The sequence below is a fragment of the Bombina bombina genome, chromosome 3, assembly GCF_027579735.1.
Source record: "Bombina bombina isolate aBomBom1 chromosome 3, aBomBom1.pri, whole genome shotgun sequence".
Classification (NCBI taxonomy): domain Eukaryota; kingdom Metazoa; phylum Chordata; class Amphibia; order Anura; family Bombinatoridae; genus Bombina; species Bombina bombina.
The window spans coordinates 460907063-460923316 of NC_069501.1; the positions used below are offsets into that span (position 1 = coordinate 460907063).

General features: G+C 34.5%; 1 protein-coding gene across 1 annotated transcript in view; it reads right to left on the reverse strand.

Annotated features, from left to right (window-relative positions):
- Window positions 1-15972, reverse strand: part of NFASC (neurofascin) — a 278247-nt gene extending 262275 nt beyond the window's left edge. The window contains exon 1 of the mRNA XM_053706693.1: window positions 15712-15972. The gene's annotated coding sequence lies outside the window, so the exon portion shown is untranslated. The remainder of the gene's footprint in view (window positions 1-15711) is intronic.
- Window positions 15973-16254: the final 282 nt, after the last annotated feature.

The window sequence follows — 16254 nt, forward strand, 5'->3', positions numbered from 1 at the left end:
GTAGGGCATGCAATTATAACAACTTTCCAATTTACTTTTATCTTTAAATTTGCTTTGTTCCCTTGGTGGTATTTTTGAAAAGTTAAACCTAGGTAGGCTCAAACTGATTTCTAAACCATTGAAAATCGCCTCTCAGCTCAGAGCATTTTGAAAGTTTTTCACAGTTAGACTGTGCTAGTTCACTTGTGTCATATAGATAATGTTGTGCTCACTCCTGTGGAGTTATTTAGGAGTCTGCGCTGATTGGCTAAACTGCATGTCTGTCAAAAGCACTGAGATAAGGGGAAGTCTGCAGAGGCTTTGATACAAGGTAATCACAAAGGTAAAATATATATTAATATAACTGTATTGGTTATGCAAAACTGGGGAATGGGTAATAAAGGGATTATCTATATTTTTAAACAATTAAAATTCTGGTGTAGACTGTCCTTTTAAACTAACTTTTAAACCAACTTACTCGACATCTGAATTTTAATGTAATAACTGAATATGATCCCCTCGCCCTCATCAAACTATCATATTAACAAATGATATTTGTAATTTGTCATCATCTATAAAAAAAAGAGCTTGTTGTATGTATTGAACATACCTGATGTTGAAATTTTTAGAATCATACAAGTAAATTCCACAGAAGCTTCTATTCAATATGTAAATGCTTCAAAACAGGCTGTAGCTGAGTGCTAATAACATTGTAATGATGTTATAACTACATAAAACAAGGTTAATTGACTTCAGTTATTCCAGATCCGTTTATATTATAACACTAATTGCACAACTTCTACAACTTTCCTTGTTCGCACACACGTCTTGCAAGCAGCAGAGCTATCGCCCAAGGTATGCGCATCCTAAGCAGCTGGTGTCCAGTAGCTGGAAGCCCCAGTGTTTGGCTATTGTAATACAATTATTCTAAAAAACTCCAGCTGTCCATTCTGTAACTAGACATCTGTCCTCAATTTGTCCTTACATAATGAATTGCTTCAAGGGATCAGCTGAGTACCTAAATATATGAAGGAGTGTGGGTAACATCAGAAAAAAAATATTTGGTTCATTTGCTAAAAGGACAGCATACGCCAATTTTCATATAACTTCATGTAAGAGACACTACTATAAAGAAGAATATGCACAGATACTGATATAAAAATATTGATGAGGTTAGTCTGGGACACCAAGTGAAAGAGGCTGAGAAAACATGTAGAGCCAACACACCCCCCTCTCCTGCATATGAAAAGACTCATTAGACAAACAGAAATCTGTAGACATCAGTATGCATCTAAAACTTTGGGGCTTGGTTAGGAGTCTGAAAATCAGCACAATATTATTTAAAAATAAGCAAAACTATACATTTTTACAAAAACATATATATATATATATATATATATATATATATATATATATATATATATATATATATATATATATATATATATATATATATGGGAAAATATCACTATAGATATATAAATTTCAGTTCCCAATCAAATGTTGAAAAAACATTACATTTCAAAATTCCCCCATCAAAAAAATATGTTAGTATATTATATTATATTAAAATTACTTTCTTTTGTGTGTTCATTTTAAAATTTCCATTTTATTTAAATATTTGACCCAAAACTTAAACACTGACAATAACTTCCTTTTACATTTTTTACTTTTTTTAAATATTGGTGGATATGAGTATGAGCAAGTGATGCTTGCATGTGCGTAATGAGTGTGTACGCGTGATTAATGCACATGTCTACTTTTGCATCCCAGCCTTTAGGCAGGCCTTAACAGTGAGAAGGTTAACAATTTGTCATTTCAAGAGTAAAGATAAAGGGGGAGGGGCGTTAACAATTCAATCAGTAAATATGACAGAGCAACATTGTGCTGCATCACACCTGCCAAAACCAGACACAAAGATAGGGTGACAGGACACTAGGAAAATTAGCTAATATTTCTTCTAAAAAGATGAAAAATGTCAGGTGAATAATCTCTTTTTTTTAAAAAAAAAATACTGTAATCTAAACAACTAAAAATAAATGTATAAGTTGAAAATGTTACGTTGATTTAATGTGAGAAGTATTCCAAAATAAATAAAGAATAAAAAAGTTTTGTTAATAGACATAAGAATACTCAAAGTTTCAAGCCAAAATCTGTACATTTTTAGGGAGGGATTATACACAAAATTAAAGGTACATCCCGCTAAAAAATTGCAACTTTGGTCATGGAACTAGGAAAGCCCCACAAACGGTTGCTGAATAAAGCATACATCATTACCAGTGTGTCCCAAAAATGGAAATATTATGCCCCTAATGAATGTCCAAAATGCAATCCTGAACCCTTACCCGTTATACCTCATAAGACAATGCTCATATCTGAATAAACTTTGAGGAATGATAGAGCACTGGTTATGTGCTAAGAGAAATGAAACCGTACATCATTAGTTAGAAAACTCCTAAAAATTGGACAACTGAGCACCAACAAAGCTGGATACATCAATGCAGGAACAGTCGGACACCATAGATGACCCAATTCAAAAAGCAACCAATTTTATAAACAAATGGGAACCCTACATCCTCATATTACCGGTGTCAATCCAGAAATAAATACTATATTCACTAAGGGACACAGATTGCGTACAAGGGTATCAGTTTAAGGGCAAAGGAATTTTGACTTTTTAGAAAGACCTGAAACAACATGATAGGTTAGATCTCATGGAAAACAGACGGACAACTTTCTTGTGGGACCCCAGCAGAGAGATATTAGGGAAAATGGATGGAGTCCACAGTCTCACAACACTACTAGTTAGCTAAGAACGAATGCATAACTGTTTCCATAGTTATTTATTAGAGTTGTTGTAACCTAGTTTATATTTTCATTGTATTATGGTCACCTGGAAGGAGACAAGGAAGAACACTTTCCATGACATATATTTGTTTCTACAATGAATGACACCACATATATTTTAGTTTGTAAGGTCTTATAATTTTCTATTGTTGGTTTGAACCATGTATATGAGCTATCTGGTTGTTTATTTGTGTTCTGGAACCTGAGATGAAGTATTAAAAAAAAGTACAGCATGCTAATGAAAAGGGCATTATGTTAAAACTGTTTATTTTTTATTTTTTCAGGATTTACATTTTTGTGCACAACTGGCATGTGAGATAGAAGCTCACTGGCTGATAAGGAAAGCTCTCATAGCCAGGTGTTCAATATTTGGCTATGAGAGATATTCAAAAGGGATCCATTGCCATGGTGAGAATGCTAGGGAAATATTGCTGACATCATTGTTTAAAGTCTGCATCGCCGAGAGGCGTTTTACTACACATTGCAATGAGTGGTGATGCTGGCGATGTAAAGTAAAGGATCCCTTTTAAATATATCACCAAACCTAATGAACATAACTATTAGCCCCTAAACCAACACAACACCCTGCTGCAAACTATCCCATATCTATTAATCCCCTAACCGCCAATACCGGACCACAAACTACCTCTAACCTATTAACCCCCTAACCGCCAATACCCCCACTGCAAACTCTCCTACAGTACTTAACCCCCTAACAGTCAATATCCCCACCGCAAACAACCCCTTACCTATTAACCCCTAACCGCCAATACCCCCCGATAGTGCCGACAAGTGGAAATGTCAGCGGACTTTTGCTGAAGTCACAATCCCTATTATTTCCTATGGAAGACGCATTGCCACTTGTTGGCACTTTGCAGTTCAGCCCCCTTTTTTGGAATATATTGACAGACAGATGGACTGCAAGCCTGGCAAACCCAAGCAGGCAGTTTTTTTGTCGGTCTGTCAGTGTTTTGAATATCTGGGCCTAAGTGTGAGGCAAACGTGTGTGCTCTGAGCAATAATTCCAGCAAAAAAAAAACATTTTTATTGCTATTGATGTTGAATTAACATAATAAAAATAAATTTGAGCTTACGTTTTTTAGTTATTGAAAAAAAAGATGAATAAAGACAATAGCTCACTATTACCTTTTCCCACATAAAACTTGAACTACCAATGTTTTCCACTTTGGCAGAGGACACTGGGTAAGGATATGTAATTAAGTTTTAAATGTCCATTTTAATCACAGATTACCTTGTGCCAGTGTAATAGTACTCCAGGCAGATATTAAGCCCCTATGCTGCCTTAAAAAAGATCTAAAATCCAATTTTTGTCTTTCCTGATTCAAATAGAGCCTACATTTTTAAACAAGTTTCAAATTTAATTATCTTTTATCTATTTTGCGTTGTTGTCTTGGTATCTTTTGTTGAAAAGAACAGCAATGCACTACTAGAAAAAGTTTGCTGATTGGTGGCTGCACATATATGCCCCCTGTAATAGGCTCACCTGATCTGTTCAGCTAGCTCTCAGTAGTGAATTGCTGCTCCTTTAACAAAGCATACCAAGAGAATGAAGCAAATTTGATAATAGAAGTAAATTGGAAAGTTGTTTAAAATTTAATGTTCTATCTGAATCACGAAAGAACATTTTTGAGTTTCATGTTCCTTTAACATCATACAATATGGTATGGAGATCATATGAATATCTTTTACCACCCATACACTTGGCATATCAAATAAGAGCCTGCTTATATAAGGATTTGACCATTCATATAAAAATTCTAATGAACTTTAAGCAGCATCATTTAAGCCATAAAGATGATTTCAAATATGTGTTTTGTTGGTACTAAAACAGTTATTGTTTGGTGTCTAAATGTTAAGTTTAAAAGATCCCTAAAATGATGTTAGTCATTTTGTTCATTGTTGTGTCTGTAAGAAAATGTTTTAAATGTATTTCGAGTTTTACTGTACTGGAAACTACATTTTTATTTGTGTTATGTTTGTAGTGTGTGTCACTGTACACCAGTAGGGATTTCAGTAAGACTACAAACTGTTCTTCAAAAACTTAATGGACATCTATAAACTTGTATGTGGTGGACAGTAGCAAGAACCATGGCAGTCAATGGAAATTAGACCCAGCGGCCTTACAGCTCCTGTCTACTATATGCCTATATCAGATATAAGATCTAATCAGACCATATTGCTGCAGAAATAGTTGGTTATACACTCATATTTAACCTCGACTAAAAGGCATGGTCCTGAAGCTTCTGTCCATTATATGCCCACATGAGGTGCTTGATCAGATCCATGGACCTAAATCCCCATCAATGCCAGTATCAGGCCTTAGATGTCACCATAAGACCCCAGATCAGATCCCACAGCCCAGAAATTCCTATCAACTATACAAACACATCTAACCTCAGATCAGACCAAATGGTCTAGCAAAACCTGTCAGCTATACAACTATTCTATATCTTAGGGTAGATGAAATGGCCTAACAATTCTTGACAACTCTGCAACCACATCAGAACTCAGATGAGACGAAATTACTGTTTATTAGCCCATTAGCTGAAATATTAGTTGAAATAGCAAAATCTTTGTTTAGTACTGGACACCTGGCAAACCTAGACATACAGTATAGTAACTGGAGCAAAAGCAAGAAGTATAAAAGTGTCTATTTATTTCCCAAGAAGAAGACATGATGTTTAACTGAACATATACTGTTTCTCAGTCATGTCTGTTAATAAGCCTGGCACCATCATACACTGCCCCGTTCACACATAGAGAAGAGTCTCTTAGCCTAAGAAATGCTCCTCTGTTACATCAACAGATGCAGTCTTACGGTACCTTACAAAAAAACTCACAAGTCAAAGTGGACTCACAGGATGGACCATAAATGAGTCCTTCATTAGAAATCTCTGTAAATGTTATCACAGCTGCACTCCGAGTCCCACTACATAATATGATAAAGAGTCTCAGTGCTAAACACAAATCTACAGTAATCACAGCTGTGCCCCTCCCCTGCTATCCTCACACATGATCTTACAACTATAAGATCTCTTTATTTGTATTTCCCCCCCCCCCAAGGCACATTTAGCTTCAACCTTGACTTCATAATTACATATATGTTACCCAGCTATGTTCAGAATAAACACATCTAATTCTCAGAACTTAAAATATACCCATCCGACTTATCAAGGCTAACTCTGCTACACAACCGTTCCAAATTGGCTTTATCAGATAATAACAGCAAAACAATGCATTTTTTACTTACATTATGACAATGGCTATCATTGTTGTTTGTTGATTAAAGCCTAGATTGGCTCCTAAAAATAAGGCTATTGGTGGCTGAAGTTTGGCTATTGAACCACAATTGCAGTAAAAAGGATGTTAATTTGTTTTAAAAACATTAAGATTTTGCTAATATGTTATTCTATAGCAGCACAACAGAAATGTATTGCAATTATTACAAGGTTTAATACTTTAAAGGGAAATGACACTATTTTTTTTCCATATTCTGTTTTAAAAGAGCCTGTCAGCCAGTGAGCAGCAGAGTCCCAGGACTCAGTTACACCTAACCACACACTTCCTGCTAGCTTCTCCATAAATATAAACAGTTTTTACTTTAAAAAAATGAAAATACAGCAATGAATATGCTTTATAAAGTACACAAAACTAACCTGTAGTTAATCAGAGGATGCTATTTTATTAAAATATATTGGAAACGAATCATAATAATTATAATTATAAAAGTTGGGTGTCCATAAATATTGGAATGTTGCTTTTTATATTGATATTCAAAAGTTATGTTTTTGCAATCCTCAATTAATATAAAGATTTTTTTCACAATACATATATTCAATACAATTAGCTCCATTACCATCTCTGAAATTAGATTTCTTTTCCATCTCCAAGGCTGTATGTCTCAGCATTCTGTGCTACTCTTCAGCACTTAATATGAAAGCTCATGATGATGATGTCTATCTAAAAGCAAATATGCATAGACACAGAGCTTACTGCTGAATAAGCATACTTAGAGGTATTACACTGCTGGGGACTTCAAAAACATAAAAAACATAATGTCTCTTACTGAAAAAGGGTCATAGGTCAATTAAAGGGACAGGAAAATCTAAACTGAACATTTATGATTCAGACGGAGTGCGCTGTTTAAAACAAACCTCAAATTTACATCTATTACCAGTTTGCTTTCTTCTCTAGTATCCTTTGTGGAAACATAACTCCTTTTGGGTAAGAGAATACCTAGGTACGCTCTGGAGTGTGCACACGCCTAAAACACTTTTTGGCAGCAGTGTTAGCAAGAATATATTAAAATGTTACAAACATTATTGGAAACATTGATACGTACACATACGCTCATGGGCCTGCCTAAGTAATTCATTAAAAATGTCCTGTTTGTTAAGTGTTGGAACACTGGAGAAAAGGAAAACATAAATTATACAAGTAAAATTCCAAGTTTTCACAAGGTAAATTTGAAATGAAATTCAAACAAAGTACAAAATTGAAACAACAAGACTAATGCAGTAGTTTTGGTTGTAGCCTTCTCTAAAACAAAATGCATTTTCTATTTCTATATTTGTTTTAAACTTTAATAACAAAAAATACTAAGTATTTGAAAATCAGCAGTAAACATAAAAAGTTATATATATATATATATATATATATATATATATATATATAAACATATATATATATATTGTATATATATATATATATATATATATATATATATATATATATATATATATAAATATAGCAAACAAGAACAATAGAGCACTCCACGGGACTTATCAAATGCCAAACACACTTTAATGTTAACGTTTTCGGACCCAATGTCCGTCCTCAGACATATAAGTGTAAGTATATATATATATATATATATATATGAACATATATGCTGGGCTGGCCCATCTTTGGTGAACAACCTGGGTTGTTCTTGCTGATTGGTGGATAAATTCACCCACCAATAAACAAGTGCTGTCCAGTGTACTGAACCAAAACTGTCTGGCTCCTTAGCGTAGATGCCTTCTTTTTCAGATAAAGATAGCAAGAGAACGAAGAAAAATTGATAATAGGAGTAAATTAGAAAGTTGCTTAAAATTGCATGCTCTATCTGAATCACAAAATAAAAAATGTGGGTTCAGTGTCCCTTTAATGCAAGTAAGGGTCATAGGTCAATTAAAGGGACAGGAAAATCTAAACTGAACATTTATGATTCAGACGGAGTGCGCTGTTTTAAACAAACCTCAAATTTACATCTATTACCAGTTTGCTTTCTTCTCTAGTATCCTTTGTGGAAACGTAACTCCTTTTGGGTAAGAGAATACCTAGGTACGCTCTGGAGTGTGCACACGCCTAAAACACTTTTTGGCAGCAGTTTTAGCAAGAATATATTAAAATGTTACAAACATTGTTGGAAACATTGATACGTACTCACACGCTCATGGGCCTGCCTAAGTAATTCATTAAAAATGTCCTGTTTGTTAAGTGTTGGAACACTGGAGAAAAGGAAAACATAAATTATACAAGTAAAATTCCAAGTTTTCACAAGGTAAATTTGAAATGAAATTCAAACAAAGTACAAAATTGAAACAACAAGACTTATGCAGTAGTTTTGGCTGTAGCCTTCTCTAAAACAAAATGCATTTTCTATTTCTATATTTGTTTTAAACTTTAATAACAAAAAATACTAAGTATTTGAAAATCAGCAGTAAACATAAAAAGTTATATATATATATATATATATATATATATATATATATATATATATATATATATATATATAAAAACATATATATATTGTATATATATAAATATAGCAAACAAGAACAATAGAGCACTCCACCCAATGTCCGTCCTCAGACATATAAGTGTAAGTATATATATATATATATATAAATATATATGAACATATATGCTGGGCTGGCCCATCTTTGGTGAACAACCTGGGTTGTTCTTGCTGATTGGTGGATAAATTCACCCACCAATAAACAAGTGCTGTCCAGTGTACTGAACCAAAACTGTCTGGCTCCTTAGCGTAGATGCCTTATTTTTCAGATAAAGATAGCAAGCGAACGAAGAAAAATTGATAATAGGAGTAAATTAGAAAGTTGCTTAAAATTGCATGCTCTATCTGAATCACAAAATAAAAAATGTGGGTTCAGTGTCCCTTTAATGCAAGTAATGCATGCGGGATGGTTTTCAAACAAACAGGGGAAAAGAATGACTGGAGAAATGCTTGTGACATCATCACAATGATGAAGAAATCTATGAAGACAGGTGCAAGCTTTAATGAAAAGGGAAGAAGAAATGTGAGCAGATGGTACTCAACTGGAAGCCGAAGATTATCTGAAGACCACAATGACAATAGAAAAGTAACAAGGAGATGAAAAGTTGCAAAATGCAGAAGACAATGAAATAGATGTTATATTTGTGAGACCTTAATCCTACAGTTGGTTGAAAATATCATTCTCAATTCTCGCTGTATTATCTGCTTAATGAGTACAACATTTAGTTGAATCTAAGAGATTTCAGGCTTTTTAGTAACCCTTTAAACACACACAGCTATACAATTTTTTTATTTTATTTTTTTATAGAATCCGACTAGATATTATTAGATAACAGACGTTTGCCCTTTATTCTGTTAAAAGAACAGATTTTTTATGAAAAAGAGGATACATTCAAAATATATTTTTTTTAAAAATTATTAATTAATTTAAAAACAAGATGTTCATTTATTGACTATAAGAGGCTTCATACTCATTAATGCTCATCCCTGACAGCCAAACCAGGGGAGTTATCACTTATGAGCAGGGGCATATTTTGGCTTTGGTTAAAGGGATAGAAAAGTCAAAATTAAACCTGCATGATTCAGGTAGAGCAGGTCATTTTAAGACACTTTTAAATTCACTTCTATTTTCAAATGTGTTTTGTTCTCTTGTTATTCCTTGTTGAAAAAGAATATGCCCATATACAGCAGTGGGATCTGCTGCTAATTGGTGCCTGCACACATTTGTCTCTTGTCATTGGCTGACTAGATGTGTTCATCTTGCTGCCACTAGTGCAAAGCTGTTCCTTCAGCAAAGGATAACAAGAGAACTAAGCAAATTTGATAATGGAAGTACATTTAAAAGTTGTTTAAAAGTTTATATTCTATCCAAATTATGAAAGAAAAATGTGGGGTGTCCTATCCCTAAAACTAAGCCTGACAGTAGGATGGGGGGGGGGCAGCAATTTTTAAAGGGTAATTTGATGGTATGATGTATTCATACTTCTATGATTTCCAAAAGTTTTATTTATTTTGATTAAATGTTTATGTCCCTGGGCCTTTGATTGTTATAAATATATGGGTCAATTATGAGTTAAAAATGTTGGAAGGGGTGGCAGATTTCTTAGTGAACAATACTATAGTATGAACTGAGAACAAATACGGTATTTGTTTTCTCTTGATTTTAATAGCTTTTACTTATTAAATTTAAAAAATGTATTCAAAATGGTCAAAATGTTGTTCTGGCAAAAGCAATAACTTTTTTTTTTTGTCTCCAGTGCCCCTTTAACAGTTTGTTTCTTTAAAGGGATATGAAACCCAAAAATGTACTTTTGTAAATCACACAGAGTACAATTATAAACTATTATCACATTTGCTTTGTAACCATGTTATTCTTTGTTGAAGAGGTACCGGTGTCCGGAGCACTGCGTGGCAGAAAATAGTGCTGCCATATAGTGCTCTTGCATATGGATAACATTCTTGCCAAGTTGCTGCCATATAGTGCTCTATGTAAGAAAGAAAAATCCGGCACTCCAGCTAAAATTAAGTTCTTTATAGCGGGTATATTATCTCCATTAGTAGGGCAACATTCTAAGACGCATCTATATAGTGCTCTAAACATGTGCATGCTCTTGAGATTACGTCCCTGCTTTTCAACAAAAGATACCAAGGGAACGAAGAAATTTGATAATTGAAGTGAATTAAATGAAATAAATTAAAATAGTTAAAAATTGAATACTTTTTCTGAATTATGAAATAATAGGGCTTCATGTCCCTTTAACAGTCTAGTTTGTGCTGCTGACAAGGTTGGGACACAGTGGCCTTGTGATGCCACATGTCATCAAAACCAAAATAATACCTCTGTTTTCATTACAATAACACAAGTTTATGCTTTTATATAATCTGCTAATATCTTATCATTATTCTCTAGCTCAATCCTATCCTGCTTGTGTGTGTATGATATGTAGTATAATTTACTAATCCTCCTAATCCCACAATCTGAATCCTCTTCTCCTATCAAGGACCCTAAAAGCAGAACAAGTTAGCTGAAGGGAAAAAAAAACCAATCAAACTTGAAGATAATTTAAAGCTGTGGTGTTTTAGTTTAGAAACAGATAAAATAAAAAAGGCCAGTTGTTAAATATCGGAAAAAGAGTCCAGATTGTACAAATAACAAACAAATAAACAAAAAAATATAGTGATCATTATTGACATTTAAATATAGACACTGTACTCATATTAGTTTTTCCATCCAAAAGCACCCAATTTAAAAGGAAAATTTGGTCATTTTAATGTGTCATTACCCAGAATGCTTTGCTACAAAGACCTGGGTGATAAATGGCTTTCAGCCTAAAACTAGGTTATATGAGTAAGATATTATTACTTCTGTTTCTCCAGGTCTACAGCTGCACAAATGTTACCTCTGGTCCCTTTTATTATTATTTTTTTTAATAATATTTTATTCAAAAGTTGATAAATTTATATGAGCAAGAATAACAAGGAACCAGCCATACATTTTGGGACCCAAGAGAGGAGTTAAAATATAGATACATGGGCAACCAGGGGGGGACATCAGGAGTGTCAAGTAAGTTTATCAATCCCTACTATAGTAGAATGGCTTTATAAATATATAATAAATATGTGTGGGCCATTAAGTTGGTGGATTATTTCTTGTATCAACTACCCTTTGTATAAAGAACTGAATGAAATGACTCCTAAAACTGATGTCCGCAAGCCTTCTGTTATTAGAAAATATCAGTGATCAAATACAAATACATAATGCTAGGTTTGTTTCCAAGAGAGCCCTTACATCATTCACATGGCTCTTGCAGCCCATCCATAGCAGTTACATGCCCAAAGTAGACCTGATATAAAATACCAGGAACCTGCAGCTATCCCTTACAGTCCTTCTTGACCTATGACCTAGGCTGAGGTTCCTGGGAGCACTGAGCTGAGGTATAAATGTCAGATGATTCTTGATGTGCCTTCTTCTGCAAGGATAGCTTTTGCAAATCTCACACATACACATTGGTAAAAAATATTTAAAGCAAGATTTGCAAAAGATGTGGTCTATTTTCCTTTGCTGGGATTAGACACATAGGGACTGATTTAACAATCTCTGTATCGGCCCCAATGCCTCTGTTTCCGCGCGAGCCTTCAGACGCTCCAGAAACAAGAGTTAAGAAGCAGCAGTCATAAGACCGCTACTCCTTAACTCGTCCGCTGCCTCTGAGGCTGTGGACATCAATCGGCCCGATTGAATACGATCGGGTTGATTGCCACCCCCTGCATGCGGCCGAAGTGGCCGCAAATCTGCAGGGGGCGGCATTGCACAAGCAGTTCACCAGAACTGCTTGTGCAATGTTAAATGCAGACAGCGTATGCTGTCGGCATTTAGCGATGCAGGGCGGACATGATTCGCTATAGCGAATCATGTCTGCTCGGGGTATAAATCTACCCCATAGATTCTGATGACCAAATCTAACCGGCATGTTAAGGACTCACTCAAAACCTTTGTGGGCTTCATTTGGACAATTATATATTGTAATGTAAGCATCTCTACTTACATCCAGAATTCTGCACAGTGAGATAAACAGCTCTTTGGCTAAATGTTGTCATTCTAAAATTCTTTGAGGGACCTAACAGTACTGACTGACAAGATATCTTAGATCATCATTTGTTTCCAATAAATTAAAGGGATAGAAAAGTCACATTTAAACTTGCATGATTAGGATGTAATTTTAAGACACTTTTAAATTAAATTCTATTTTCAAATGTGCTTCATTATCTTGGTAACCCTTGTTGAAAAAGAATACGCACATATCCTACACTAGTGGGAGCTAGCTGCTGATTGGTTCCTGCACACATTTTTCTCTTGTGATTGGCTAACTAGATGTGTTCAGCTAGCTGCCAGTAGTGTAATGCTGTTCCTTTAGCAAAGGATAATAAGATCATTAATCAAATTTGATAACAGAAGTCAATTGGAAAGTTGTTTAAACTTGCATGTTCTATCCAAATCATGAAAGACAATTTTGGGGTTTCCTGTCCCTTTAAGTAGCAATGATTGTCATGATCATTTGGGGATTTGACATATCCTTGCCCAGAATTTTTGTTTAAAAGTAAAGCTTAAAATATGTCCATAAACTTGGAGCCAGACCAAAACATTTATGAGATACAAAAATGTTCACTTTTTAAGTGCTTATTTACACCAAATAGGGCACCCCAATTAAATTATGTAACTGCACACACACAACAATGATTTAAAACCCCAAGGCAGCTTGTAACACATATAATAGAAAATGCACAGTGTAACTTCTTTTTGGATTATATTTGTAATGCATTACATTTAGCTGACACTTAGCAGACTTTAAAAATGCTGGACATTTAAGTGTCCAGTATTTCTGTATAGATTTTACTGGACAGCCTCTAATAAACTGGACTGTCCAGTTAAATACTGTGCACTTGGCAACTCTGAATCAACGCCAATCAAACAATATCATAAATTGTTTAGGTTGTTTTGGTTTTGTTCTTTTTTTCACCACTGTCATTGAAAACAGTAAACATTAATACCCTATTGAACAAAATCCTTTTATCTTTGAAGTCAATAGATTTTATTACTCTCTTGTATAGGAAATAAGCAGATACACTTATTAGCAGCTGAAGAGGGCTGCAAGTTTAGTCACTGCAGCTCTGTCTGAATGTCAAAGGGTTAAATGTGTGGAGGGTTAAGAATGGGGAGGAGCTGATGTCTCGATTAAGCAGCAGATAGAGGTTTCGCATATAGTAAATAATACAGCCCTAGTTATTATTTCCTCTGATATATGAACAATCTTCTGGAAAAAAAAGTACTTCTAGGATTTGTAAAAAAAAAATGGTTCTACATAATATCTGTATAATACAATACTGTGTAACAGAAATACGCCTCATTTTAGCTAGTTACATTTTTGTAAAGAAAATGACAGTTACCAATAAGAAAATGTAAATATGTTTGTTGTTCTATACAGGCTATTTTCTAGGGTGCTTGATAGCTATAGGGTAAGTACTGTACTGCTGAATAAAAATACAATCTGAACTGAAGTACGTTCACCAAACCCAGTTTTTGAAAGGAAAGAGTAAAAAAAAGATATTCTTGTGTGCTGGATGTTTAAATGTGAAAATAGATTAGCAATTATAATCAGGCTGCTTTTGTTCAAGAAAAAAACAGCAAACAGAATTTTTCACTGAATCAATACATGAAAAAAAAAACCAATTTTTGCTTCATTGTTTTTCATTTTAAATACACACTAAAAAAATCAATTTTTCTGCAGTTATGTGAAATACTTTTCTCTAGTACATCTCTTCAGAACATATATATTTTAGACTTTCTAATATACACAGCCAAATAATTATTATGCATTGTACAGGATTCCTTCCCTGTGTTAGAAAACAGGACAGCTATAATGGGCTGCAGTTTATATATTATTTACTTAGGAAAATAAAGCCTGCTGAAAAAAAGTTGATGATCACTCAGATTCATCCCATATTGAAAAATGCATATATAATTTATAATACAATAACACATTACTGCATTAACAACTAGCACTCACTCACACACTTGCTGTAACCTTTCACAGAGATAGGACATTGGTGTTAAAAGGTCACCATAGTATTAGGACCAAATTATACTAACAGCAGTGACATATGCATAGGGTACTCTCCTATATACAGTTTAATAGTGACAATGGCCAGAGGCTACACTTCCTTCGCTATGCCCATAGTATATTTATGAGTATCACCAACACACACTCAGAGGGCCATCAACAATATGTGATTAAGGCAGCACTTAAATATATGCCTTTACAAACAGTTACATTTTATTAAAATAACATTTTAAATATGGACTATTATATTTTTACCTCAGATACCCCTTTATCTCTTTATTTTGATTATATATATATATATATATAGATAGATAGATAGATAGATAGATAGATAGATATTTTTATATTTTTTTATTAAACACTACCTCCTATTCTGATGAGTCAATTTTTAGGCAGATGAATAATCATGAAAAGCAGTGACTACAAGGGCCCTGAGATGTATGCTGAAAACGTATAATATGGGAACAAACCACATAATTTACAACTTTTACACTTGATCAAGGAACCTTTTTTTTAAAAAAGAATTCCATATAATCTACATACATATGTATTAGGTTCTTTAAAACATATCAATACTACTAAAACATATCAACTACTACTAGAACCAATAATTAGGCCTCTACAATTATATGAACAAAAGGCAAGAGAGGTAGAGGCAATCACCTGAAGAAGGTGACACAAAGGGATGGAGGAAGGGACAGAGTTTTGTTTCAGGGACAAAGACAATGATAGAATGAGAAGTGACACAAAGACACAGTGAGATAGACAATAAGTGGGAGTTGCAGTGCAGGTGACAGACTTGCTCTGAAGATAATACTGATAATGTGGTGTATATAGACAGAGAACGAGAGAAATGTATAATAAAGTAGCAGCATTAGGACTGAAAATCCCTACTACACAATTTTCACTACCATCACAAGAGGTCCCTCTACACACCCTGTACCAAACAGCTGCAATGCTGACCTGTCATATCCGTACACTGGATCCTGATGTCGTTCCACACACCGGGCGCTGTTTGTCCCCACTTAGGATGCTGACAGTGCTCCTTACTCTGCATGCTCCTACATTGGGTAGAGATGCTGCATTTAGGCCACGATGGATGGATGCTTAATTGATGTTCACACTGAGTGTAAAAGATGGTCTGGCTTTTACAATCATTAATGTTGGTCCTTAATATGGGTTCTTCTGTCCTCTCCACACAGTGCTTATATTAATAGAGGCAAGGACCAGCTAGGACTGCAGCATAGTAAGGGTTTACCCTGCTGCGGCTGTCAGTGGGTAGGTGGGCGGCGCTGGGGAAGGGGGGAGAGAGGAGGGGGTTAGGGGAGGGACGGAGAGGATAGGACAGGGAGGAGGGGGGAGAGAGTATGGAATAAGATTGCTGTCAAAAAGGCACGTGTCTGATTCTTTATAATTGTATATAAATGGTGACATATAAATCTAACTTTACAAGTACAATTTTTTTTTGGAAATACAATTAATTTTTTAGAATACAAAGTTTTTATT